Source organism: Silurus aristotelis (genome assembly GCF_946808225.1).
Source record: "Silurus aristotelis genome assembly, chromosome: 12".
Taxonomy (NCBI): Eukaryota; Metazoa; Chordata; class Actinopteri; order Siluriformes; family Siluridae; genus Silurus; species Silurus aristotelis.
Genome location: NC_139585.1, coordinates 14,751,375 through 14,768,614, shown reverse-complemented (window position 1 = coordinate 14,768,614; position 17,240 = coordinate 14,751,375).

Sequence of the window (17,240 nt, the reverse complement as noted above, 5' to 3'; positions counted from 1 at the left end):
AAGATTGGCAAACATATCTCTGCTGTGATATTTCCTAATTTGTGTGTGTGTGTGTGTATGTGTGTGTGTGTGTGTGTGTGTGTGTGTGTGTGTGTGTGTGTGTGTGTGTGTGTGTGTGTGTGTGTGTGTGTGTGTGTGCTTCTGGCACCGCCTTTTGGCTCCTAAAATAATTATTTTAAATACTTTCATTCAAGGTGCTACAGGGTCTTCAATGTAGCCCCAGGATACTGACTCCAAAGCTTTATGAGTCAGTTGATCTCTGACAGTTATTACTCACTGTGTTTATTTCAGATCACTTTCCTTTTAAAACACCATATCTCAACAGCAGTTATTATACAGTTATTAGAAAACCTTTACTGCACACAATTGTTAGACAAATCTATTTCACATAATAATAATTTTTTATTTCTTGTTCATTCATCAGTCTTATTACTCAAAAAGGTATTATTTAACAATATCCAACTTAATAGAAATATAATAATGTACAAAAACATTTGGACTATTAAGAACATCCAGTGATGATTATATCTAGCCTTCTTTTCAATAGCAATACCTTTCAATACCTTCTTTTCAATTCCCACCATGATCCTTCCATCCAATGAATCTGCCAGTGCCTTAATCTGTTTACCATCAGTTTTAGCTGAGCTGAGGTAGCCTTTACAGCATCCCAAATGCTGTTCAAAGAGGTGAATTGCCTTCCCTTATTGTAAATCTCATGCTTAAGAATGGCCCAGAAGTTCTCAATCAGGTTTTAAGTCAGGTGAGGAAAGGGGGCCAAGTCATCATTCTGTCATCTTTGATGCCTTTGCTGGCTAGTCAAACAGTGGTGTAGCTTGATGTATGTGATGGTACATTGCTCTTTATAAAGATCATAAGCTTCTTATATGTTGCTGACTTCTTCCTAAATACATCTTAAAGAAAGAGTCTTCTAGAACTAGGACTTCTAGAACTTCTAGGTATGGGTGTTGATTTTCAGCCCATCTTCAACCAAGAAATGTCTAACTAGCTAATCATTAATGATACCAAAGCATTATCACTCCATACTCAGGCCTACAAAACTACAAACAGGTACTCTCTGCCCTTTAGTGATCATCCAACAGCTGCACAGTTTCTCCACACATTTTCTTTACCCTGCAAACAAAGAATTTGATTGTCTGGTGGTCATGTAATAGTTTTACATTTAAGTCATTAGTCATTAAGTCACATTCTTATTCATTAAACAATTACACTTTACTTTAAAATATTTATAACTAGTTAGCAATCAGGTTTATATAGTTCAGAGTTGCATTACATGCATGCTGATTTGACTAATAATTGTGCACCAGTTTACAATAAACCATATAGAGATTAATAATAGCAAGGAAAAGCGGCAAGCTATTTAGCTTAAGGAATTGAGAATAAAAGCAAAATCAGCAATATACCCCCCAGAGAATTTACTGAAATTGTTTTTTTTACAGGCAGGGATGATACCACAATCTAAGAGGCTTTCTATCCTGTCCAGAGCTTCTGGCAAAAAAAAAAAAAAAGTGTATTCCCACACATGTGAGCCTCACTCTGTTAAAATTTTATATTTCTGCCATATAATAGCAGATATATATATAATTCCAGTTTTTTTCACAATTCCCAATTGTATTTGTTGAAATAAAAGAAACAGCGGTCACAATAATATTACAGTATTTTGTTTATGTGTTTTAAATTCTGATAGCAAATAAGAAGCCATAAGATTATTCCATTTTAGCTATTTTGGAGGAATGTTAATGGATGACCTTAAGCCTGACCTGACCAAATCTTTGTTGATACTATCATGTCAAGATGATGAATGTTTAATAATTGTTTCAACCTTATTTTTGCATCTGTTAACAAAGTAAATTCACACAATTAGAGATAAAAAAAAAAGTCTCATATGAGGTTTAAATGTTTTACACAGCAAGAAAAGCTATTTCTCTTTCTTTTACCTGCAGGGTTAGGCTGGTGATACTTGGCCATAGCAAAAAACCAAAAAAAAAAACACTTGGTAAAAGTATTTGTCTTGGACTCTTTCCATTTTCCTCATCCTCTTCTCTTAGACTGTTTAAATTGGGTTAACTGGTACTAACCGAACCCAGACATGACTTTCTATATTGGTCTTGGAGCTAAGCCTTCAGTTGTCCAAGTCCTCGCACGCTCTTCCATCATCTCTGGATCTCTGTGGTGATCTTGGACAGCAAAAAGTTGAATCTGATCAACACAGCTTGCAGTCTATACTTCCATTAAAACCCCTAATTCTTAAAACAATATTGTTTGCTTGATGCTAACCCTAACCCTAGATGTGAGATTTGGTTAAAATGGTTGGATCTCTCCATATGTTTGTTGTGGGTTTTCAAAGAAGAAAAAATATGTAAAAGTATCTAAATTAGAAAGCTGCAAAATTTTAAAATCTGTAAATTTAATCATTTTAAATAGACAGTTAATGTAAAACCATTACCTAAATAATTTGCCTAAGGAACTGATAAAATAGTACAATGCTGAAATTGCAGTGATCCTCCAAATTAGAGCTTCTGTATTATAGCAGGATTTAAAACTGTTGCAGTGCTAAGATAGGGAGACTGGGTGCATTACCTCAGCCAGATGTGAAGTTTGATTTACAGGGAGGCAAAGGAACATTCCTGTGGAGAAAGGCTGGAGATGGTGAGTCATAGGCTTCATACCCTGACTCACCCACACTGAGAATTGTGATAGAGGCACTACTCAGAGCATGACAAATGACTTCTGGGGAAAATTATTCAAATTTACACTACAAATCATGCAGCCAAACTTCCATAAACTGATTTGATAGTACAAAGGCTGCTGACGTGCATATACACGTACTAAGAATCTAGAAGGGGAAAAAATGAAGTGTACTTCCAGTCTCTTAATGCAGTGCTTGGAATACAAATTCCTGAAGTGTATCTACTCAAGCCAAACATTAGATGTTTCCTGTGGTGATGCCCAGTTCTTCTTTCTATGACTGACAGCTCTCTCCAAGTTTTTTTGCTTTGGTGAGTATAAAGACTCAGTGAGACTTACTGTTTCAATATATGTCGATCAGTATCTAAATTCAAAACTCAATATACAGGTTATAAGTGTGTGCTTATACCTGAAGCAGATGATTCAACTTGGGTAAAGGTTGAAAGAGAAATAGATTGGCGGAGTCTAGACCTTTAATTTACTTCAAACATATGAGAATCAGATTTAATGAGAAAGAAATGAAGAAGAATGAGGATTGGGTTTGTGCAGCTGTTTTTCCTGGCCCAGCCTGGGCTTTATAGCAGAAACAAGAAGAAATCATATGCAGGGCTTCTTATTTAATCATAAATACTGTCATCTTAACATATGCAATTAAAAGCACTACTTTGTCTGACTTCACTGCCCTATGCATGTGTCACACATGCATGTGTGTGAGAAACCTACATAAAGATTAAAAAAAGATGAAGTATGCCTACATGGCATCATCCTCTGTTCTCCTTTCCTCCTCATTAACAAAGTTACATCTTTAGTTAATACCTGCCAAAATCTTGGTATTTTTCTTTTAAACCTGAGCTCATGGTGAAGGAATATTATATATTTTTTTACTTTCTTTTCCAAAGAGTTTATATGACAAAGTGAGTAAGAGTACATAATTTCCCAAAAATTTCCTACAAGCAATGGTATCCCCTGTAGGATTCTGAACAAATCTTTTATTCAGGTCATAATTTTACATAATTGATCGCTACAAATGCTCAGAGCCAAAATAGGAGTTTCAGTGGCAACATCCTGCAGAACAAGTACTTACATTCACATGCAATTTTTTTTATCGTGTTTATTAGCATTTAGCCTGTTTGTTTTGGCTCATGCCTAGGTTTGACAAGGTGGTATTAATTACTTATTATTAGTTATTGGCATTAGTAGTAGTAGTAGTAGTAATAGTTGTAGTTTGCTGCACAATATCATGTGTATAAATCCTTTTTAATCTAAAAACAATGATATATAATTATATATGGAGTCAAACAAATAGTCCTGTAATAAGTAAATTGTTCTCTGTCATGTTGCCATCTCATTCGGATATTGCAAGCACATTTACAATATTGTTTAATAAAAGTCTTTTCTCACTTAGCATTTTCAGTAGTAATGGTCTATAACATTAATGTAATTAGAAATGAGTTGCCACTGGCACCACTATCAATAAGTAATTAAAAGGCATTGTGCAGTCCAACTACACCTCACATTAGAATTTATTTATAAAATAGATATTTTGCACAGCTATACATCATACATTTATAAGAAATATAATATTATAAGCTGGCAATTCAAGCAAATTTAAAATATATATTATGCATATGCATTGCACTGTATTGAACATTTTTAATTGGCCTTTGTGACACTTCAGTTTTTGACTTGCCATGTACAGTTAAAACCTATTTATTTTGTCTCTGCTGCATACTGGTTTTGATCCATCTGTTTCACAGACCTGACTTTGTGTATCTACAGAACAATACGTACATCAGATAACATTTGACATGGTCTCTGGTTGTTTTAATTAGAGACTTTGGGTACCTTGGGTACAGACTTTGGGTCTGAAAGCAAAATCTATCTTAAGTTCATAGGCTAAATTGAAAGGAATCTTTAAAGACTTAAAAGACAGAATGCATGGGAAGAAGCCATCATAGCACTGAATAGAACCTTACAACACACTCAACTTAAAATTATGTGCAAATTGGTTGAGCTTACAGGACTGAAGGACTTCTCAATTGAACTTCATTTCTTTTTGGTGCCATGCATAATTGACATAAAAGAATTCATTTTACCTACAACATGAATATTATTTAACCAAGGAGCTTGGGAAAATAGTTTGGAATATGATGGTTGATTAAATCACCCTATGATCAGATAGATGTCCACATAAATCACATTTATTCAACCGGTCATCCAGATGTTTGAATTAAAAATGAAGTAAAAAGACTTTCATAGGAAAGTGCACTGCAGCTGTCTCAAAGCACTTTTTGACGTAGACCGATCAGAAATGATTATAGACTGGAAAGAGCTCAGATCCAATCAATATAATAAACCTTTGCACAGAACATACAGTAAATGTGATTAATAGGATATAGTTGTCTTTATATCAATGTTTTTGGCATCATCTTAACCTTGCAATCAAGTTACTTTCACCTGAAATCAAAAGTCAATTACACTTTTGACTTGCCGCTGAAATTTTACTTTTTGACAAAGCACATAATATTTAAAAAAAAAAAGAAGAAACATTTGCATAAAGTTATTTAGCTTTTATGAGCACAGAAATTTTTTTTTTTTTTTTTTTTTACTGAAGCTTCCTCAAGAATAACAAATTATTAGTCCCATTTTCGTCATAAAATTGAAAACGTTAAACTTTTCCTTTTGGCAAAACAGGAAACAAAAGACTTCTTATTAGACATTTGGAAGCATTTAAATGCCTTACAAGTAAGGACAGGCATGTTCAGACACACAGACCCATTTTTACTGATAAGTAATGCCATTTAGACATTCACAGATTTCTAGCAGATGTCTGTACATGATTGAGTTGTGAAAGATTAATACTAGAGTAATGGTTTTTCATTAGAGAAAATTACACTGCATTCAATTCAATTAATTTTTATTTGTATAGTATTAAAACAAAGGACATTGTTTCAAAGCAACTTTACACAGGTAATGCATTAATAAAGAATGAATGAAAATTATTTTTTTATAAATGTTAGGTTATCTCTAATGGGCAAGCCAGTGGCGACTGTGGCAAGGAAAAACTCTGAGATTTCATAAAGAAGAACCTTGAAAGAAACCAGACTCAAGAGGGAGCCCATCTCAAGGGGTGACAGGGAAAGAGAAATATGGGATATTCAGTATCCTTTTTGTTGTATAAAAGTTAAAGACACGGTGTAGTGGGGGACTCTAGCAAGATTGGCTATGGCAGCATACAGTAACTAAAAGGGAGAGCCAGAAGATAACACAGACATTATTCAATTAGTCAAGAGGCCTGGCAATTAGCACAAACCAATTTGACAAAATTCCATACTGTTTAATACATTATTTATTACACTGAAGGGATGGTCACTATATCTACTGATTATTGCAAAAAACGAACATATTTATAAAAGCAACCTATAATTAAAATATAATGTTACAGTTGTAAGCAACATGCTTGACCACTAGCAGAGCAACACTTTGTGTACAGAGGAGCACATCATTTTGGGCAATTGTCCATTTGGTCTGGACTAAATTTGGATTGTTGTTTTAGTAAAGGTTTCAAAAGTCTGTCATGGCTTTCCCAACAGAAAATCTCGTCTTATCAGCATGCATAAGGCTCATAATGATTATTCAAGAAGTTCAGCCTAATATTACGGGATTTTGTGCTTTGTTTTTCGGCCCTATTCATGGAACATGCTTTCCATATGTAGCTATTTAGCATGGTTTCAATACATACACACCAACTAACTAAATGCTTTATTTGTGCAACTCTTTACATACACTAAAACCAAATTGCAACCAGAACACTGTCATTACATTCTTAAATAGAAATCATTACAACTAACTATACTGCACCTCTGGAGTTAGGCACGAAGGCATTAGACTTATTTTGCATGTATTTATTTATTTATTTTTTACTTAGCTTGATTTGATTTGGGGAGCAAACAACACAAAACTGTAGATTCAACAGCAGTAATTTTTTAGATGATCTTAATTTCATTTGCATCAATTTGTTGAATATACCTCTTCAATTACTGCAACCTTAACATTACTGCCAGAATGTGAATTACAGAAATATATAGTTACTGACATTTTTTCCAGTTGGCATGCACAATTGCAATGCTTGTGCGGAGTCTGCTTTTCGGCCGTTGATCCTGTTTGCGAGGAGAAGCATTCAGGGAGAGAAAGTCTCTTCCTCTACTTCAGGTTTTAGCCAGGTCTTGGACATAAGCATGATTACTTTAACATACTCTATGTCCAAGTTCCCAGTGAACAGCACCCCTTTTAAACATGAACCAAGAACACAGACTAAGTCAGCCAACACCAAGACACAGTGCTCAAAAGTGCTCAGTCTCACTAAGGTGATCTAGCAATAGCAATAGAAGCAGTAGCTTTGATGGCCTCAGTTTTTAATTACGGTTTCCATGCTAATAGGCATAGAGCTAAGATGTTTGTGTGCATTTGTGTTTTTCATGATCTGTACCTGTTTTTACCCATCTGTATAATTTGTTGTAGTTGAAAAAGCTACAAATCTGTAGTTTTTGTAAATTATTTGGTAATTTACTACTAGGTAACTAACATTTATCCATAACTTATTTATCACTGCACTTTATTTTTATTCGGTATATACAGTATTAGACAACATTCATACTTGTTCATAATTATATTGTCATTTGAGAATGTATCTCCTGACATTTATGCACAATATTTGCACAGTATATTGTTAATTACTATATATACATATATGATTACCTACTGCACCTTTTGTACATTATTCACCCTCACCCCTGTACATATGGACTGCATTCCCCTTATTTATCACACTTCTATTTTATAAATTGTAAATAGGCCACGTATGCACTTAAGCATAAGTGCATTTCATTAACTCTGTACATGTACCTTGCACAATGACAATAAAGTTTAATCTAATCTAATAGTAATAAAGCTGCTTTGTACAATATTGAAATAATCTATTTTAATTATGTTTGGTCTTTCTTGTAAATTGAGAGTGCATGGCAAGTAACCATTTTCATATTTTAAAAAAGCTGTGAGATCTAGGTCCAGACTGTACATAATTATCTGTTTTGACAATAATTATTTGATATATAACTTTATGTACACTATATGGAGACCTGACCATAAGATTCAGGATTTTAAACATCATATTTCCATATTTATTTTGCTCATTCAGCTGCAGGAATATTATGAAAGTCAGGTATTTATGTTGGGTGAGGAGGCCTGTAGTCAGTGTTCCAATTTATCCCAAATGTGTTTAATAGGGTTGAGGTCCGAGTTGTATAGCAGGCCACTCAAGATCTTTCACTCCAAACTATGTAAACTATATCTTCATGGAGCTCGCTTTGTGCACAGGGACATTGGCATGCTGGAAAAAGTTTTGGTCTCCTTCATTTCATTTCATTTCATCTTCTCCCGCTTATCCATAATTCGGGTCGCGGGGGCAGCAGTCTAAGCAGATTCCCCAGACACTTCTCCGTGTCCAGGGATCGGGCTGTCAAGGCCCCCGCCTTCGACTGCTACCCAATCCTCTCAGCACCGGTCCCTTACGGTCCCTCCTGCAGGTGGTGAGACCACAGGAAGGCGGCCCCACGTCGCTCCGACGTCATGGTCCTTGGTTTATTTTTCTCGTAAGCGTCCCCTGGAGCATAGAGGGTTAAGGGCCTTGCTCAAGGGCCCAAGAGTGGCAGCTCGGCGATACCGGGGCTTGAACCCCTGACCTTCCGATCGGTAACCCAGCGCCTTAACCGCTGGAGCCACCACTCCCCCAGGTTTTGGTCTCCTTGTTAATGGATAATGTAATATCTATCTTCTCCAAAAACATCCTATACAATTGTGTACATACAACTTTGTGGTAACAATTTGGGGAAGAAATACATATGGTGTCCCAATACTTTTGTCTTATTTAACAGAACAAAACAATTCTGTTTTTTTAAATAAATACGTTTGTTTAATACTAGATATTATAATAAATATATGTTAGAATTTTTTTGTGTTTATCTTAAGCTTGGAGTAGGAACAACGAATGGACGTTGATGAAAGAATTGTACTGCTCTGTCTGCTCTGTCTCCAGGAGCTTTGGTTAAAATCACTGTAAATCTGTTTACTCCTTGTTTTGGACAAGGATTTATGAAGTAATCATGAAAGTCCTTCCATATTCTTGCCAAATCATTTCCACATAGCTTGCGTCAGTTTTGATGGAACAAAATATAAAAAAGAGAACTTTTCTAACAATCTCTAAGAGACTACCAAGAACGACTAGGAATTGATTTAATAGCTGGCATTTTCCTTATGTGTTTCCTTCGTACACATTCACATCATAAGTTATCAGCATGAAGTGCAAGATCTTTTAAAGACATTTTAACATTGTACACTATATGGCCAAAGATATATACACACCTGACCATCACACCTACATTATATGTTGACTTTTTCGAAACTCCTGCCACAAGTTTTAGTGGCACACAATTGTATAAAATGTCTTTATTTGCTGTAATTTTACTAAAAATTTATTAGCATGATAAAGAGCTGAGTGGCCTTCGTTTGTATTTGGTCATATAGATTTTGAATGGAAAAAATAGCTCAAAGCCTGATTATTCAAGTAAGGTGTATATTTGGCAGATGTTTTTTCCTAAAGTGACATGTAGGTGAACATGGGTGTTAAGGATTAGTAGTTCATAATCCTAACTATCAAACCAGCACCATAAGCCTCCATAAAAGCGGTCAATCTTCCACAGTGATATGGAGAGGATGGGGGGAGATCTTGTAGAGGGTTAGCTACATGAATTCTGGTTTCCACTTAAACAAAGTAAAGAAAAATAAAACATGATAATGATTTGGCAAATATGTGAAAGCCAAGACAGTGTATATATTTGTTAAAATATATACAGTATTGAAAATAACAGCTTGGTTTTCTCTAATTGCTTTACCTGTGGCAGGATAACTGCAGACATATTTATTATACAAGAAACTTACTTTTCCCTCCTTAAAAACATTTTCCATTACTTCTCAAATTACCCTGCTACTAATAATAATACTACTTTTTTCGGCACAAACCTATCAACCCTATTATGTGTATTCCTATGGTCTCTAGTGATTCACATACATATTGCTTTGCTTTGTGTGGGAAAGTAAATTTTAAGTATGAGTTACAACTCAATATGTTTTAGCTGTTACTGGATTGTGTAGAAATTTGCCAATTCTTTCTGCATAAAATATCAAATATATCCAACTCTACGGATGTCTATTTTTATTTGTCATTGACATTAATGGAAGCATTACTGAATTTCTTTCTGACAATTTTATTTTGATGTATCCACAAAGATGTTGATATACTAAACATCATTAGAATTGGCAGCAGACAATGCCAAAGGTTAAACATAAGTTCAAAAATAATACATTGAAGGGGAAAATTTTTTCTTCTTTATTATATGCTAACGTTATAACATACATCACAAATGTGCCCATACTAGCAAATGATTTCCACATGATTTGCCCATATTCTAAACCAAACAGACAATTTGTCAAAAATTGCGAGTCATATATAGGATCATATTATTATGGGAGATAAATGAAATTTTCTGGCATTAGTATGTTGAGTCGGTTCCCACTGAGTCTCTGAAACCATCCAAAGTCATTAATACTGTCACTGCCATAAAGTTTTCACTGAATTGCTGTTTTTTTTCCTGGGCCCCTGGTACTTAAGAACACTGGTAGATTTATTGCTGTTTGTTTTATCCAAAATTTTAGGATGAAAACAGCTACATCTCTATCAATCACTGCTGTTACTGCTGTGCAGGAATCCAGACAGGGTTTTTGTCTGTTTTTACTGAGAGTAGGAAAGGAATGTTCCATATGATATTCAAATAAAGAAAAAAATAAGATGAAGCAGGGGGACACAAGTGAGTGCTAGAAAAATGGACAGGGCTTAAAGAATAATCCACCATCTGTGTTAAGTACAGATGAAACCAGATGCTTGGCCTTTTCTACCAGACAGAGAATCACCAAGACTGTGGCAGGTGTTTTCCATTTTGGTTCCCCTGATCCAAACACTGGGATAACATATGACAAACATTACAGGGCTGCTCATCTGTACTTACTGAGTATTAAGGTTGCTACAATTTAAGACAGACAGACAGTGGCAAATGTCACTAATTAGAGGTAATAATGTGTGGTGAAAGCACTACTATCAAAATTACAAATTGAAATGGCGCATTAAATTAGACATATGATCACATCAGTTGGGATTTTTTTTGTTATGCTTACTTTATTTTTCTGTCACTCACAAGCACTGTGGCCTTGATTTGGTTTTGTGATAAACTACCATATTTCTTTATAGTTATTTGTGCTTAGAGTCCTCAACCATAAGTCACCTGCAAACCCTCACACATTACATTCATTACATCCACTCAGTGTTGCAGTAGCTATGGACATCTGGGGTCACACTTCACCAATCAACAATGCAGTTTACTATAAACCATACTATCTGGAAAGAGAAGAGCACCACTTTGTTTTCTATTGTGTCCCGGAATACTAGGATGAGTGAAACTGGACCAGCTTAGGAAGTACTCTTTTGGGAGCCTCAAATTAGGCTGTCAGTAACTCCTGGAAAAAATCTATGCTCTGTGGAACGTTTGGATGATGTTCCATTGCTTGGCAGTTCACATAATTAATAAGTGCTCTACCCATATATCATTTCATGAGTCTTAAAAAGTACACCACTTGTTCCTTTTCCTTTTTTAGCATTGGGATTGTAAGGAAATTGGAAAGAAAGAGTAAAATGCATCTTGGATGCAAAGTATGATAAACGTTTACTCTAACAATGTGAAGCACACTTTTTAACAAACCAACAGATTCTGTGGTCAATTTTAAGCAATTGTTTCTTTTGCCTACAACCTTCACAAACTATCACACACTTTTTGTTTGGTTTATATCAAGTTGATTCACAGAAATCATCTCATAATATTTCTCCAAACTGCTTTCTCCTGAGGGAGTTAGATTACTTTAAACTCAAACAGTTTGTGAATTTATTTTTCTGAACAGAAAAGACAGAAAAAACACATCTATGTCTATGTGTTCAGCTAAGATATGTGAGTTTGCATTTGGCCAGTGCAACATAGACCATATAGGGGTTCCCTTAACTGCAAAATCTCTCATTTATATCTACATGTTGTTTAAAATTGCCCATTGCTTTCTTTTTATAGTATGTAAAAAGGACATTATTTTGTAAAATGCAACTGTTATCTGGAAATAATCAAATGAAGGAAGTACACTTCAAAAACTTAGCAAAGTATTATCTTTGCACAGGTTTTGGCAAATAGGAATAACAGGAACATTACATGAGCCTTGATTTCCTGCTTGTGGGTAGACCTTAATTTGCATGACTGTGCTAAATCATTGCATACAATCTTAAAAAAACAAAGAAAAACATGAGAAAGTCTAAAAAAAAGTAATTTTGTTCTATTTTCACTAACTGGAGAAAATAATTCAAGTTTGTTTTATTTTACTCTATAATACTAGAAAAGCCTTGATATGCCGTGTGAGAGTGTTAATACATTCATAGAGAAAACAGAAGGGGATTTCCTTCATGCATAATTACTTATGAGGGACTGCATATATGCTTGCTTAAGATTCCATTTTTAACCTTTATGAGGTTCTGGCAAAAATTCTGTCATGAGAAGAATGTTTTTAAAAAGCAGTTGATATACCTTCCCAGGGCTCTAAATGAATCTGATGTCATGCCAAGTATGTCTCTATGTTTTAGAGCCAAACAAATATATGTGTTTTTATAATATTTTTACCGTTGCTTGTTAAAATGATGACAGAACTGTCTGGTTGGTATGTGTGGTGAAAACAGCATCTCTTATAGTGTTTCACAGATCCAACAGTGTAAGCTAATTGCAGGGTGAGGCTGGGGCACAGCCAGCAGTACCGCATCAGTGGTACTAATCATAACCAAGCTAAAAGGGGAAAGAAGGAATAGCTTTTATTAACTGTAATAAAATATATTTAACCAGCTTACCAAATGTTGCCATCATGGCAGAGGTATATTATTTTGGTTTCCATTATGCACATCACAAACAGAACATTAGGAATCATGAACAAAGAAAATAAAAAAAGGGGATGATGGTAATCTTGTCAAGTGGAACATTCAGGATGTTAAACATATACAGACCTATAGGCACAGACTTAGAAGAATATAAAGCTGACTACAGATGACGGAGAGCACTGTAAATGCTGTAAAACATGAGGGGGAAAAAATGAGGTATGGGGGAATGTGGGTAATGTGGAGCTTTACTTAATGTGGGCCCAATTATGCTATCCACTGAGAACAACTACAACCCACAGCTAACCCACTGCGTCAGGCAGATGGATGTAACTCAGTCACAATAGGGAGTCACACGGAGGCTACTTTTGTCCGTGACTCCAGTGAGGAAACAGGGATGGCTGATATTGTAAAAACATGGCCTGTTAAAAAGAATGTGCTGACACCATGTTAAAAGCCCACATTCATTTTCTACTACCATCTGTGAACACAGCCCTCTCTCTTTCTTGTTTTTATCATTCATCCTTCCCAGGTTATAAATATGCCTAAAAAGAGTACGTTATGGTTCAAAAATGTTAAACTGCATTAAGTAATTGATCTGTGCCATGTCTTTACTGTTGCACAAAGCATATAATTGTTCATAAACCATTCATACAACAATACAGAAAATTAACCCATGATTAACATGACAACAAACAGAGACACTATTACTCAATTTCCAAAGAGGTCTATTGTCAATCAGAAAGTATATATACATGAAAAGCAGGCTGAGAACAAGAAATAATATTCACATTACTAAATAAATCAATAAGTTTATAGAGGCCTAAGTAGACTTATGTTTAAGACAGACATAAAAGACCTAATAGCTGACTAAAAATTACATGCTTCTTTTTGTCCACTGTTTGGATGGATGCTTCATCGGATTGAACAGTTTTCTTTCCTTCTGTTGTGTCAAAGTTTAAAATACAATATTTTGCAATAAATTATTAGATGTATTCCACATCAATTCACACCAGCTGCAATCTATAATAGTCTTTATCTCTGTTGGAGTACCCACATGCCAGTGAGTTTTCACTTGTGGCTTATGTAACTATGTGGAATTTAGAACAAATCACTAAAGTGTGGAAAATCTTACCACTTTCTGATATCTGTTTTCCACAATATTCACTGCCCAGACTAATGCCTTATATTACCTCATGAGAGAATACACTACACGAAACAAAGCTATAAATGCACTCCGCATAGGCCAGCAGAATTTTTGGAAGAAGCTTCTACTTTTGAGATTCTAAGTAAGCCAAAAGAAATCGTTTAACAATTAAGTATATGTTCGGTAAAAAGGCAGCCATTGGTTTTTCTCTATGTGAACCGAGGTCGCCGCACAAAACCGTTTATACCACTTTTATGAGCGGCAAAGTTCCACTAGTTATAAATAACTCAAGAAAAGATTAGGTTTAGAAAGACCAAGGCTTAGTAGAATTTCTTCTTATGGAATTCTTTGCATGAGAGAGTGTTCAGATGCAGGACAAGTCTGTTTACTCAGCAGGATATAGCTGTGGCTTTGTCAGTTTGCCATCCTGACTGGGCAGTTTGCATATTTGAACTTGGCTGCATTTGTGCCGGGGCTTAAGTAAAAACACTCAGTCTTCGAATTAGTCCTAAATGTCAGATCATAAAAACAAGTTGCAAAAACAGTGTGTGTAAAAATTTATATGTGGGCATGAATTACTGTCATTATGAAAGCCAACTTCCAACTGAACCATGTCCAGTGAAAACTCATAAGAAAAGTTCACATCACAGGAAATCCCAGAAGCCTGTCAACAGCCATTCTTGGGCATCCCACTTTTCTTTTTCACACTTAGGTCACCCTGCCCTGGCATCAAAATCCATAATCCTGGCTATTACATTCTCTGTTTTATACTGCTGCTGTACAGAGAAATGTAGGCCAAGTTTAACTATCAGTTTCTAGTGCCCCAATGTCTGTGTCTATTTAGGTATTAATGGATATTTCATGACATGAGATTTTAAGGTTGAAACCAGAATTAAAGTGTGTGCTATCTACAGGTCAATACTTGCACTTTGAACATTGAGAAGATTCTGAAAGGCTCTTTTTTTTTCTTTTTGATCTAAAATTAATATGTATTGGTGTAGAACTGTTTGTGTTTTCCTAAAAGTTAAAAACTGAAAGGGCAGAATTCATTTCTAACTAAATATTTGGCATAGAGCTTCCAAACTGTCTCATTTTATATTACTGCCATCATGTTATTCACCACATTTTATTCTATTAAACTGACAGTCAGCAGGAAATATGGGCTTATATGACCAGATATACCAGGGTTTTAAAGCATTTAATGCACAGTTCCTGACTTTCACTGTTCTATGTGAATGTTGAGTCAGTGGTGGCTAAATGGTTAAGGCTATGAGGTAATGCCCAGGAGGTTGGGAATTCTGCTGCTGTTAGGTTGTAGAGCATGACCCTTAACCCTCTATTCTCCAGAAGTGGTGTATTATGGCTGACCCTGTGCTTTGACCCTAACTTCCTAACAAGCTGAGATATGTGAAGGAAAATAATCTAGTTGTATTTTTTATGTGAAAAATAAAGGTGCTTTCTTTTTAACAAACACAAAGATCTTTTTTATATAGTAAAGCAAATAGCTCAGCGAAAAATTTGGTTTATTTTTGTTTCAATTCTTACTGAGAAGATTCAGTAATTGTGGTATAAAGTCTAAAAAAAAGAATTAACCAAGTGATAATAATAAATAATATATGTACAGAATTTATTGCATTACAATCTTTTACCAAACATCTACAGACCTATGTTTCTGTTCCTGTGTTAGCTTTGAAAATTTGACTGTGAACTTGCTTTTGTCTTACATCTACAAAACTTTTACTGCCCCCAGATGGATTATAAAACATACTACAGTTATCAGTGAAGGCCACATCATACTTTGGAATATTTGTGCAGTAAACTGAAATGAGAGATTTTCTGCTGACCGCACTTTCTTTAGATTCTGCATTCCCTGAGGTGTGTTTTAGAGCCAGTGCTCCACATACTGTAATTTCAGAAGGGTGAGGCCTCCACTCAGATTCCCAAACACTCTGAACAAAACTCAGAACAACTGTGTTCCATAGCCACAAACTAAACTAAACACCAAACATCCGATTGGTGAGGTCATATCCCAGTAGACTAAGCACTACTCCCATTATTTTTGACATATGTTGCACATTGCCTCTGCTCAAAAGCTAATAAAGGATCAGTCATCCTGGAACCATGCCGGGAGTCTATTATTTATGGTCTCTTTACTCCCTTTTACCTTATGACAGTAGCAAAATGATAAATTTGTTGTGTTAGGAGTTTATTTTTATTTATTTATTTTTGAGTCGCAGGCAAGATTGTTTAGAAACACAAATTGTTTAGAAAATGCAGAGAACACTTCTAACAGGACAATGGTAGGTGATATATAATTATACAATGAAAATGAAACTTTTTGCAGAATATTTTGTAGATGTTGGAACAAAAGTTGTGTATTTCTACTGTGGATAAGTGAGTACTAGAAAACAAAGGCTTTTGTATATGGGTAACTAATTGGTTTCTTACCCAACCAGTTCCTGCCTCCCATTTAAATGAGCAGTCTTTGCATGACATAAGTTCATTCTCAAGGTCGGAGTGTTATTTAGTAAGTCGCTCAGTATTGGTCAGCAGCAGTTTTATTGTCGGAAAAACCTGATATGAAACTGCATGTGTGGAGTGCACTCATTTTCCCTCAAGATGGCAGTCATGTCAAATTTCTTTAGGTGATTGTTCTGGTCAATAGTCACCAAGGTAAGAGCCAGTGGAAACCAGTGTAAAATAAGTATTTAATGTTATTTCTGATGTCAGAAGAGTTTTGTACCCATTCCTTATTAACTGTAGGGACCATTTGACTTTCAATAAAAATAAAAATAAACCTGAATCTCAAAACGTCATAGTCTCAACAACTGTAAAACTGCATTATTACATGGATGAGTTCAAAAAGTTGCAAACATAATTGTATTTCTAATTAATTTCTATCACTGTCTATTTTGCACTTCAAATGACAGAACATGTCTTTGAGCTCTGTTGGCACCAGAAGGCTGTTAATCCAGGATTTCATTAACACTGCTGATGATCCAGGAGAATAAATCTACTTTCCAATAGCTAACTGATCCTACAAGCAAACAGACTGATTGGTTAGTCAGTAATAGGTCAGCACATCTGATTGGTGTACCATGACGTAACATTTTTGATTGGCTGCAAGAGATTGATTTGATGAGATTAGACAAGGCTTAACTCCAGGAAAGAGTTGAGTGTGCCCACATTCATGTATGTGATCCTCGAAACAGAGCAGTCCTGTTTGTAAGTTGGAGAAAGGACTGTTAAAACTAATGGGAGAAAGAAAATGAAGAGGCCTTGAAAAAATATATCTGGGCATTTCTATATATCATAAAAATT